This window comes from Protopterus annectens, chromosome 1.part0 (assembly GCF_019279795.1).
Source record: "Protopterus annectens isolate FY-2018-M chromosome 1.part0, PAN1.0, whole genome shotgun sequence".
Taxonomy (NCBI): Eukaryota; Metazoa; Chordata; order Ceratodontiformes; family Protopteridae; genus Protopterus; species Protopterus annectens.
In genome coordinates, this window is record NC_056725.1 from 343,645,461 (window position 1) to 343,658,297 (window position 12,837).

General features: G+C 41.0%; 1 non-coding gene across 1 annotated transcript; it reads right to left on the bottom strand.

Moving 5' to 3' along the window:
* Positions 1-365: 365 nt before the first annotated feature.
* Positions 366-472, bottom strand: LOC122802222. Its single transcript, XR_006364902.1, has one exon. It is a non-coding gene; the product is annotated as a U6 spliceosomal RNA (small nuclear RNA).
* Between the last annotated feature and the right edge of the window lie 12,365 nt (positions 473-12,837).

Here is a 12,837-nt window from a genome sequence, read left to right on the forward strand (position 1 = left end):
ATTTGCCAGAAAACCACAATTTTATGAAAAATGGACCAAAAATGTGATGCAGAAATATAAAATAGCTACTGAATACAGCTGAGAACCTGTCAAAGAAGGGACGATTTTTTAATATTAGTACTATTAACTTGAGCAACTGACAAAATAAGCGAAAATACATGCATAGTAATCTATAACTCTGATTATTACAATTATTTATATTCATAGGTAGGTACTAGGTTATTGGCCCTAGGGCCTATACAAGCCTAGCCAAAAAGGTACCCTGGCTTTCGCCACCCAAGAAAATTATTTTCCTGTGCCCCTGTCAAGCAGAACCACAAAAGTGATCCCCGGGGTGAATATAGGTTCATAGGTAGGTACTAGGCTAAAATATGGAATGCTTCACATATTTGCATGTTATCCTTGCACAGGGGCCATGCTAATCTTCTCTGCATCATTCCAATTTTAGTATATGTGCTGTCAAAACAAGCATATTAATTGTAAACCCCCTACATTTTCTTCCAAAATTGTCATTTTGCAGAGGCATTATTAGTGGGAGAGCAACATTCTGAGCCAAAATTGGGGACAGTTGAGAGGTTTGGATATGCCTAATTCTATAAAGTGATTTATTTGTGTGTACCTCTCAACTTCTTAATGCAGGAAATTTGGACAAAGCTAAATTTATTGGGGCAACTTACAAACAGTGCTAAAAATTGCTCTTGTAGAAACTTAGTTGATAGAATAACAGGTCTTGCTTTAGCATGCATTTTTCTGAAGGTTATGAAGTCTCAAACTCAATGTCTGTCATTATTTAGTGACTTCATTCCTAAATGATTTGACAGAAACACACATTTTATGAGGAACAAACCAAAAATAAGAAGCAAAAATCTATTCATTCTGCAAAAATCTGGACAGTTGAGAGGTATAATTCAGCCGGGGCTGTCTGAGTTTGCCGCCCTTACCCCCTCACAAAATGATAGTCGAATAGAATCTCCCCCCTGCAGCCATTCCAATGTCCCATTACTTGGCTATTTTGCCCCATATTTCCCCCCATTTACCATAACACTGTAATGTGCATACCGCTTTACTTCTGCGATGAAAAGGATTTCATTTGAAAGTTTTATTTTGCATTTTACAGCACAAACACTAAGAGACATATGCTAAACAAAGCACTGTAGTCTCACAATGAAAATAAACTTAGCATTAAAACTTCTCTTCCCTTGAAACTCACATTCATTGAAACAGCATTGAAACCCACATTCGAAGAAAATACATTTTGCCAGTGGCAGATAAAGATTAATTTTGGGTTGTTTTCAAATCATAGGCCCCTTGCACACAATACAAACATATGCTCTTTGATATACCTTCCTAATAGTATTAAATTATATCCCTTGTAAAATACAGTACAGTTGTTAGGGGTCTATATTAGATATTCAAATGCTTAAAAGTTCCAATCACTAAAGAATGAACTTTAGTTGATCGAACACTTAAAAGTTTGAATATCTATAAAAAGAATATCTAAAAAAAAAAAAAAAGTAAAGGATTTAAGCAGGGGGGCAACCTCCCTTGCACCCACCCATGTGGGGGGCTGTGCCTCCACACCCCCGCTACTTAAATATACCAACTCTGAGATCGTACTTCAGTGTGCTACAGTGCGGAAATGGAAAATTTACCATTTCCTACACTGTAGCATGATTTTGGAGTTGGTATATTTAAGTAGCGGGGGTGGGGGTGTGCAGGGGGACTTGCCCCCCTGCTTACACCCTTTAGTTTTTCTATTTTTTTTAAATTTTTATGTATATTCAAACATTTAAGCGTTTGATGACTAAAGTTTGTTCTTTAGTAATTCGAACTTTTAAGCATTCAAATATCTAATATAGACCTGTTGTTAGAGAGTGTTATAAATTTGTTTTGAACCAAAAGTGAAAAGGCACCAACTAGCTACAACAAGTAAATGTCACTTTAAGCCCTTTGTGTTTCCCAACTCAGACAGATCAGCCTGCATTTCTACTCCCACAAAAATTGCAGTCCAAGACTTTTTAATGTAAAAAACACATTTTTGTTAGCCAAAAGTGAAAAAGTATAAGAAAGAAAACAAATAACTAGCTATAACAAGTAATTCTCACTTTAAATTTCCCCGTGCAGTTTCTAACTTGGACTGACTAAGCTACTTTTCCTTTGACACTAGAATAGCAGTTCCAGTGTTCTTAATGTAGAAACACACTACAGATAGCTAAAAGTGTAAATGTACCAACTAGTTACAACAAGTAATTGTCATTTTAAGCCTCCTTGTGTGTTCCCAACTCAGACAGACCAGGCTACTTTTCTACTCCCACTTGTAACAATATGAGCTGTCATTTAGATGGTAAAAAAATATTGCATGATGTTGGTGTTGGCTAACAGAATATGAGTTGTAGCTGGAAACTATTCCACAAATATCATATAACATGAGGGACTGCTGATTTTGTACTTTGGTTATTTATTTAAGCTAGCCTGTAGTCTGTCATATTAGATTTGCTTTTTGAAAGCTGCTGTCTTATTTAGAAATAAAATCTGCTTGCAACAACATGAGTTATTGGTGCAGAGGATTAAGGCTGTGAGATGTAGTTCTTGTACTGCAGGGTTTGATTCCCTCAGTCCACATTTGCCTATTGTGTAACCTTGTACAAGTCACTTAACTAGACTTTGCTCCTGGTTCACCCCTGAAAATGGATTATGAATGTCCACTGGGCCTACCTGGTTAGCATATTGGCATTATTATTATTATTTCTCCAAAAATCCCATCTGAATTGAACTGAAGTCAGGGTAATCACAAAAGCATCCATAAGAATATGTTTTTTGTCACATGTTTCACAAGATAAAATATGTTTATTGTCTCTCACAGGATTCATATCTTTTGCACACTGTTAACTTATCATCCCTTAAACTTTTTCTGACACTCTATTCACCCCTTTAGTCATCTGCCCAGCTTTAGCACCACACATAATCTTGTGGGAGTCTCCACTTTTCAGTGTAAATGTTTTTCATCAGTGGCTGCATCTTGTATCCAGGAAGTAGTAGGAAAGGTCAGGTAGGGATAGGTACAATCAGTGGCAGGATTAGATTGTTTTGAATATTTACCTAGTCCCACCTTCTTTCTGGAAAGTTGCAATGCTTGCTGTGTCAAAGAAACATGTCAATATTCCTCACTGGTTCCATGCACCACCATCGACTAGTGTGCTGCACACAGTTTGTGAGACTGTCACCACTACAACCATGTAGATATTTTGGCTGTTCCTTCTAGCCTCTACCTTGTAGGTGCCACAACAATGGGCTTATAAACAGCCATGCTTTTCTTGACATGTGAGAGTTATCAAATAGGTGCTCGCTTCCATCTGCAGATGAGATCCCATGAAGTTGAGTGAATACAGTGAAAGAACTTCAGATGTGTCCCTCCATCAGTCCTCAGATCTTTCCTGCAGCAGCTGCTACAGAAGCTCAGTACAGGTACTGTAGATAAATGAATAGCTACCTATATGTTGGCCTTGACAGTTTCACTTTACTTCCAGCCATGTACATGCTGTCCATTTAGTTACATGTAAGCCATAGTATAGCTTTGTGCTCCATGCATTCAGGCAGATAGTATTAAGGCTTGATCACAAATGGAACCACATTAAGCTACTGATTGATACATTTATACTATATCATCATTCTGTTCTGTAGCAGATGGAAATCTTTAAAAATCTGTATTTTATGCAATACAGATTTTTGCCTCAGTTCAACTATCTTTCATGTCAACAGTATGGATTTTCTGTTGGTTGGCTGAGGAACTGAAGTTCATCTAATTGCCTTTATAACTTCTTATACATATAAAGTAATTGTTTCCCTTACATAGCCATAGCTAGATCCTCTCTGGCACACTGAGTATATTGTTCTTCAGGTTAACCCTCCCTCAGCCCAAAGTTGAGAACCAAAAGAAGGTTTTCAAATGTATTCCCAAAGTAAAGTTGCAGAACAGAAAACAATCCAAAACCAAAACTTTGCAATTTTAAGCATCTGACAAAATGTCATTTTTTTACAAGGAGCATCTTCCTCTTGCCCCAAATAAATGGGGGGAGTGCACCTTCACATCCTTAGTCTCTAAATATGTTTATTTCAAGGTTGCACAAAATAAGAGAACATGGAAAAGAGATGACACCAAACATCACAATCATCCAATAAATGGCCAATGCACTAAACTACCTATAAAGTAATGTTACAAAGATGCAGGACATTTTAAGTACTGTACATAGGTCTGGCATGATAGCTAAACACAGTTTGTCTAGTATTACAAATGCTATCATTCACCATCCTGAAAAGGAACTGTAAAATACTATGATTACTTCTTCTGCATATATGAAAAATAATGAACAGTCTGAGAAGTATTCATGCAGAAACATAAAATGAAAACCTTAACATGCCACTAATCTACTTCCAGCTCAGAAAAACAAAACAAAGTCACTTCCAGCTCAGAAAAGCAAAACAAAACAAAAAAAACCCCAAAACAATTAAAATCATGAACATCGACTTGCGCTACTGCACACGGGAAGATGAGAATTGTTTAGGAAGCAACAATTCAGCCTTTACCTCAGAAGGAGGTGAAACTCTGTGGAACTACTCACTAGAGGAAGAATGTCACAGAATACAGTTCAAGTCACTTCCTGTCCAACTAAATTGCTATTGCATGATAAACTGGAAAACAACAGTTCCATTATTAAATCAAATCAATGTTTATAATGAGAAAAGTGCTGTCATGAAACCAGTCTTTTGCAAAGAGCATGTTGTTTTCTTTTTTTATTAAATCACTCTGTATATATGATTCACCATGGTGAAAATCATATTAAACTACAGTTCAACACAATTAAGAGAGCTAATAAAGGATCCTGTAGTAAATAATTGTAATCAACTACTGTAATGTAATTTGCTAAAAGTAAAAAATGAAAGAATAAATAAGCAGATTCACTGAAGTCTAGTTGGCGATCTTCCTAGAGATTGTTGAAATAAATACATTTTAATTTAGAACTTGAAAGCACCAATGCAATAATTTCTCAACTGTTATGGTAAAATATTTCTCAAGAAAGAGAACAAATAAACTAAATACTTTACACAGTTAATGATCATAAACAAACTAAAGAAACTCCAGCAACCCACTTGCCACATGAGCAGTGTTTGAGTACCCAGGGCAATCCATTTTATATCTGGAATGGCAAAACAAGATCATCCAGCAATGAAGCTAGGCTAATGAATGAGCCTGTAACAATTTTTTTCTAAAAATGTGACCATTTGTAATCTGATATAAACAAAGATACAATACATGTCAGGCTGATACAAGACTGAATTGTAACACGACAGTTTTACTACGGGAATGCAGAAAATTAGGAAAATTAAGGAACTGGCGTATGAAGAGTACCAGATGAAGATGGCAGTGAAAGGTCTGTTTCATCACCGAACAAATATGCTACTGCAACTACGTTCCTAAAAAAGAGGGACAGCACACATCACTCCCCCAACACAAAAGCCTTTATTTTATCCAGTTGATTTTCCTAAAGAATATAATCATATGCAAATCTATTTCTACTGGTCCTTGTAGGTATACCCTAGCTTACCTCACCACTGTGATCTCACTTTCAAAGTTCAATTGCAGCAGGTCCGCTTCTTTCAAAGTACACACACGTACCTGAGTGAATCAAATTTACAGCAGCAGTTCCTGTTTCTCGGCACCAGAGGAATGTGTCACGCATGCATGTGCTGCCTCCTAGGTGCTCATTATGAGACTGGAACAGTTCCTGTTTCTTGGCGCTTTTCCGGGACTGCAGACCTTGCAGTCTGATCTCCATCCAGTCTATGCGGTTGTAATTGCATAGACTTCTGGGGCATCTGTAGACTGCTGCCTTCTTTATGAATCCAGACTGGTTAAACAGCAGTCTGGATTCAAGTTTCTAAGTATGCATGTGTGCAGTTCCGAGATTTTATTTTTATTTTGGGGATTTTTTATTTTGGTTTACAGCTGGGGGGGTCTGCAGTCCTGCAGTCCAACATCATGAGCCATCACTGGGCTAGGCTTATATAGGCCCTAGGGCCAATAGCTTTGTACCTACCTATGAACCTATAATGGTTTAATTTTGTCTGTGATGATGTGAGGTATTGCCAGCTATGCCAGGAGAAGTAGGGCAGTGGATGTATAATGCATACCAACATAGCTAGCTAGAGTTTTGTAAAGGATTTTTATGTTGTTTGTATATCAAACTGATTTGCACAGGTGCTTGTGTTGAAAATGGATTCGCAAAGCTGCTTGTGTTAAAAATGTACCAACAGTAGGTTCTGCTGGACAGAAAAGAAATACACCTGTGTGTCAGACTGTATTGTAACTGTAGAAATTAATATATTGTACAGAGGATACTGGAAGGGAAGAGGTTAATATCAGTCCAGCTGACTTTGAAAAATAAACTGAAATTAAATTACCTGGTTTAGGCCATAAAGATTGTATCTTACAGTTCTGATTGCAGCCAGAGAAAAAATGTATGTGAAAATCAGGACTAAGAATCCTACTGTATTGTCCTTAGGGTGAAATAATTGCTACCCTGAAAGGGTAGAAGCTTTTGAAATAGATTTATAACTTCCAGATGGTATAACACATCTTATCAAAGCTCTATCTGTGTATATGGTAATGCACATGTGCTAAATTCTGGTTCAGTTTCTAGTAAAAGGGGGTAGTGTGGGAACCAGACGTCAGATGACCAGATGTGTGTGATGTCATTCTGTAACCCAGCACTGAAATGATGATTTAATACTAGATGAGACCGAAGTCTCAGGGCAGTCTGTTTTTGAAACCTGACAAAGAAGGAAGAACACTCACCCATTACATTTTGTCTTGCTTTATTAAGTAAGTAGGAAACAGTAATTATTTATATCAGCCATAAAAATATAGCAAGATTAGTTAAGTACTGTTTTTCGTATCTGTGTGAATCTATCAATCTATATTATTTTTAATATTTCCTGTGGTTGAAATTCTAGTGTTTATTGTAAATAGTTATTAAGTAGTTTCATGTTCTTTTATCCATTATTAAATATATTTAAACTTTTCATTGTAGCTGGTCTTTTAGAGAACATTTTAACCTTTCAGAGTACTTATATGTATTTGGTGACACTGAAGCCACTCCTGAAAGCCTTGCTGCATTGGCCACACACTACCATTTGTATTAGGATTAATTTTACCTGGTATAGTTGGGTACCCTTGTAAGAGCATTAGGGTAGCTGGCTTTGGAGTGTTCTGGTGGTGGTGGAGCTATCTTATAGTCTAGGCATAACTGGCAACACTATGCCAGCCTTTCCCATGTGTGTGTGTGTGTGTGTGTGTGTGTGTGTGTGTGTGTGTGTGTGTGTGTGTGTGTGGAGCAGTCAAACAAAGCACTGGTTTCACAGAGAGGGTGGTGGAGGAACTGGTCTGGAATTCTCAGCTCAGGACTCAACTCTACAGCTATGCCAGTGGGGAGTCTTATTGAGAGCCTGGAGAAAGAGAGAGAGAGAGAGAGTGTGAGAGAGAGAGAGAAAGGGAAACCCAGCTCCCAGACTGAGTGTGTTCCCTGTGTGCTCTTAGGGGAAATTGTGCTTTGTGCAGAGACCTATATCTGAAAATACTGTGTGTATCTATTTTTGTTCAAAGTGCACATCCCTCACCAGTGTCCATGGTGAGGATTGAAACATCTTGTTTACTGGCCAGAGGAGGGGCATCACATTTTCTGTCCTCTTCTTAGACTTGTCAAAGGCATTTGATGCTGTCTTAGGTTCATAGGTGTTTACTAGGCTAACAAACACAAGGGCCTTTTTAAGCCTAGCCATGCATCCCAAATCTCTGACAAGTTCTGATACCCTTAATAAGTGTAAGCATGGGTCTGGGAGATGAACTGTTTATAGGTTACCTGTGTCCATTAGAGACATAGGTGCCAACCCAGGGATGAATTTCCGGTTTCCCATCCAATTGTCCAAGTTGCACTAGAATTGGGTTAGGGTGGAACTCTGCTTCACATGAATGGGAAGCCTGTTTCATAGACGGGGTTGTCTCGGGGATACATACCTATCTCTCCAGCAAGTCCTATTTATACCACAGGCAAGGTTTAATGGGCAATTCTGGTGCTGTTTGTTTTGTGGATATGCAGGAGGTCCATCAGAGTGGGGTCTGACAATGTCCTGGATGCCAGGCATAGATCTCCCCACAAGAATCTGTAGGAGACAGAATACAGGGATGGAGCCTTGAGATGGTCTGCATAGGACATTTTCTTATCCCCAGTATTCTTTTAGTGAGGAACCTCTGTTGACATTCCAGTTGTTGGATATGCCTAGTTAGGTACATACATGAGGGGGCACTGTGCTCAATGATAAGTCTGATGAATGGTGAAAACAGTGGAACAATGACTTCCTTGGACTTAGATGCCATACCTTTGTTTATAAGTTGTGCAGCATATAATGATTTTCTCACCACTGTAAACATGTGATGGTCAAAGGCTAGATTACTCTCTATGTGTATCCCTAAGTCCCTGACTACTGGGTCAACTCTAAGGGGTGTGTTGTGAATATGATAGTCACCATGGACGGATGACTTCCCAAAGGATACTGTTATGCATTTCTTGGCATTTAGTTTTAGTCCAGAGCTCTGACACCAGTTGTTTGCTTCTGTCAGCCCTTCCTGGAGAACATTTGTGTCAGTGTGAGATTCAATGACAGCTCCTAATTTGCAATCATCTGCAAATTTAGTCAGCCAGAGACCACTGACATTGGCCTTGACTTCTGAGAAGTAAATGCCAAAAAGGAGTGGTCCAAAGACTGATCCTTGAGGGACTCCACTTGTGATTAGCCTCTTTGTAGTGGTGCACTCCCCAATTTTAATTTCTTGGGTCCTGTCTGTGAGCCAGTTGGCTATCGACCAGGTAACATATGGGTTTCTACCTAATGTCTTGAGTTTGTCAACAATGCCTGAGTGGGATATTGTGTCAAATGTCTTGGCTAGATCAAGATAGGCAGTTTGAATGATTTTGCCCTCATCCATTGCTTTGGTGACCTTCCCAAAAAATTCCACCAGTTTGAGCAGGTATGATCTGCCCCTTGATTTATCCAAACTGGGTTGCATCCAGTGTCTGGAGGTTTACTATATCTCTATTGATCATTTCCATGATACTTCTTTCCATGGCTTTACATATAAGACTAGTAAGACTTATGGGTCTGTAGTTTCCAGTGTCTGTAGATGGCCCACCTTTGTGCAGAGAGATGACTGTTGCCTTTCTCCATTCATAAGGCACAAAACCTGTTTGGACACTACAGTTAAATAGTAATTCCAGATACCCTGATAGATCTTGTTTCATGCTATTTAGAAGACATCCTGGGTTATTGACTGGGCCCAATGAAGCAATGTTCTTGGTCTTAGAGAGAACATTAGGGACCTATTCTCTAGTGACAGTAGGGGGAGTTATATTTGATGATATTTCCTGAGGGAAGGTTGAGGGGGAGAAAGGTGTAATGTTGGAGCTGAATTTATCAGCCAGGAGGTTTGCTGTATCTTCTGTTTTAGAATAGATGGCTCTATTTACAATGAGCTCTGCCCTCAATTGTGTATTGCTGTTGAGGTTGTGAACATAGCTAAATTATGCTTTGAGGTTGTCTTTGGCCTGGGAGGCCAAACTTACCTCAAATATGGCTTTGGTAGACAATCCCCCGGATTCCCAAAAGCTTGCACAGACTGCAAGATCAGTGCAGGAGCTCAAGCTGGCAATATGTCTGCTGTGTGATCCAGGAACAGACTGCAAGGGTGTGTCCGAGTGCTCCCGCACTAATAATGCATGGAATAAGCCCTGGTATGCAAATCGCCACATTTGCAGGAGAAATCTATGCAAATGAGGTGATTTTGCAATCCGGGAAGCTTGCAACAGTCTGTGCAGGACTAGTGCTATCTGCATAAATGTACTCGGTTAGTAACCGAGTACATTTCTGCAAAATCCAAAACGGAGCTGTGACAGCCCCAAATAAAAGCTGCATATCATGTAGTAAGCATGCCAATGGCCAAGTATAAGGCAGCAGTAGGGCAGTGGTGCCAAAAACGGGATTGAGGGGAAATAAGAAAATAAACCTAAAATAAGCATTCTAACTAAAATCACTATTCTGCCAAGCAAGTCAATGGCAGGCAGAAGACAACCTGGCCAGTGAGTAGTGGTTGCTAAGGGGGGAGGCTCAGTATGAGACATGTAACTATGCATTAGCAGGCAATCCTATGCAAATGAGGGGAAGGATAGTGAATCCCAGTTTTCCCCAGCATGTGAGTCAGGTCCCAACAGTGTAAGAGTAGGAATAGCTTGATACAAGCCTGGGAGTTAGGTGACATCATGGGGGTGTGTATCAGGCATATTATTAGCGGATTGGAGCCCTGTGACTCGGGATTGCTCCTAGCTTAGCACAGCTAAGCTAGGGGGTGTGTCTAAACCTACTTAGCACTCTGTACAAAGCCTAAGCGGGTGTGCACGCCACACACCAGGTTTTACAGGAAGAAAAAAGAGGTTAAACCAGGAAATAGCAGCAGTCTGCACATTTGAGCACTCTGTGCGATGCGCACATGGGCTTAAACAGGAAGGCAATGGGAAGGGAAAACAGCAGTAGGAAGGTAATCAAGGAGAACTAGCTTAGCTGGTAGGTGAAATGTATCAGAATCAGGCAATTACACAGGCAGCAGACCAGCCCAGCCCAGAACACTACTATAAACTATGCAAACACCTTCCCCTCTGGTTTTTCCCACACTTTACACCACTGGTGTAAACAAGCGGGGAACATTTAACACTCAGTACAGCAAAATGATAGGGGCTGCAATAGCTATCATACAACAACTTGTAGAAGACACTGAGGGTGGTGAGGATATTAATGCTGTCCACCAACCCACAGTGAGGAGATGGAGAAGAGTGTACAGACCCAGCATAACTACCAGGGGCTACATGAGCTGGAGATAGTGGAGCGCTATAGGGTAAACAGGGATCTCCTAAAGAAAATTGTTGAGCTGCGCCGGCAACACTTGACACACAGAACTAACAGAGGGGAACCCATCCCAGTGCATGCCAAGGTATGTGTAGGCCTAGGAATACTAGCTACAGGTACCTTCCAAAGGCCAACTGGGGATATGATGGGGATTTCACAGGCATCAGCATCCAGGGTACTCTACCAGTTCCTGGATGCCATGTCAGCACATGTCTGTGAGCACTTATATTTCCCCAACACCCATGAGGCGTTGGCCAGCAATATACAACTGTTCCACCAAATAGCTGAATACCCTGAGGTAGTGGGTGCTATAGATTGCATGCACATATGCATCAAAGCACCACCTGGTGAGCGGGGAAGGGTCTACATCAATCGCAAGGGCTTCCCCTTCATTAACTGCCAGGTTGTGTGCAATGACCAGGGCATAATAATGAATGTGTGTGCTGGCTGCCCTGGACGCTATCACGATTCCCACATCTGGCATCTGACGCAGCTATACCAGAAATTTGCCAATGGAGACATCCCTCACGGTCACCTAGTGGGGGATGCTGGATACACACTGGAGCCATGGATGATGACACCCACCAGAAAGGCACACACACCTGAACAAGAACTCCATAATGAGGTACATGCACAGACCAGAATTATAATAGAGCATGTGTTTGGGATGCTCAAGCCATGGTTCTGGTGCCTGGACACATCTGGTGGAGCCTTGGAATACTCACCAGCTACATGTACCCAAATTGTCCTTGTATGTGCCATGCTACACAATATGATCCTGTGGAAACAGCTGCAGCAGGAACAGCACAGGGCAGGGCCACACAGCCCCCCCCACTATTGCCAAGGCCTGCACAGGCACAGAGTGACTTGGAGGAGGAACAATCTGAGCCTGCCCCAGTAGGCAGAAAGAGGCATGCCCAGTATGCCCTGGCCTTGGCAAAGAGGCAATGCATAGCACATAGACTGAAAAAGGAGGGACCCAGGGAATAACACCTTTCTCTGACTCTCACATACAGTAAAAGGGATGCCAAACATTACATTACCTGTGCCTAACCATGTGTAGGGAGTGTACTATGTGCATCCAACATAGGCAGTCCTGCAGCACCACTCTCAGTACTGGGACACCCACAAGGTAAGTGACTCACACATGCCAGTCGGGGGGGTGTCACATACCCAACAACAGTCACAGCCAGCAGGACAGGTATAGACAAACACAAACAAAGGCAGTGCTATGGCCTCTGAATGAGGCCTGTGGGTAACCTACCCCTCAGGCCTACACAGACAGACTACAGCAGGTCAGGCAGTTGGATGTCACTTCTGAAGGGTAGGAAGTCAGAAACTAATATGTAGGTAATCAAAAGCTAAGATCTGTAGTACACTGGTATGCCTCTAGTCAGCACGATAGGTAAGACAACAGACTGAAATGGAGTACCCGACATACCAGTACAGCCCTAGCAAATGTGTACATGTGTCATGTGTGCCCCCCCCCATCCTATGTAGAAATGTAGTCACAGTTAGGTGTGCCCCCCAATCCTGTGTAGATATGTAGAAATAGTCAGGTGTGCCCCCCATCCTACGTAGAAATATAGTAACAGTCAGGTGTGCCCCCCCACAATCTTGTGTAGAAATGTAGAAATAGTCAGGTGTGCCTCCCATCCTACGTAGAAATGTAGAACAGTCAGGTGTGCCCCCTATCCTGTGTAGAAATGTAGAAATAGTCAGGTGTGCCCCCCATCCTACATAGAAATATAGTAACAGTCAGGTGTGCCCCCCCACCCTACGTAGAAATGCAGAAATGTAGTAACAGTCCATGCCAAATGATCAACGGAT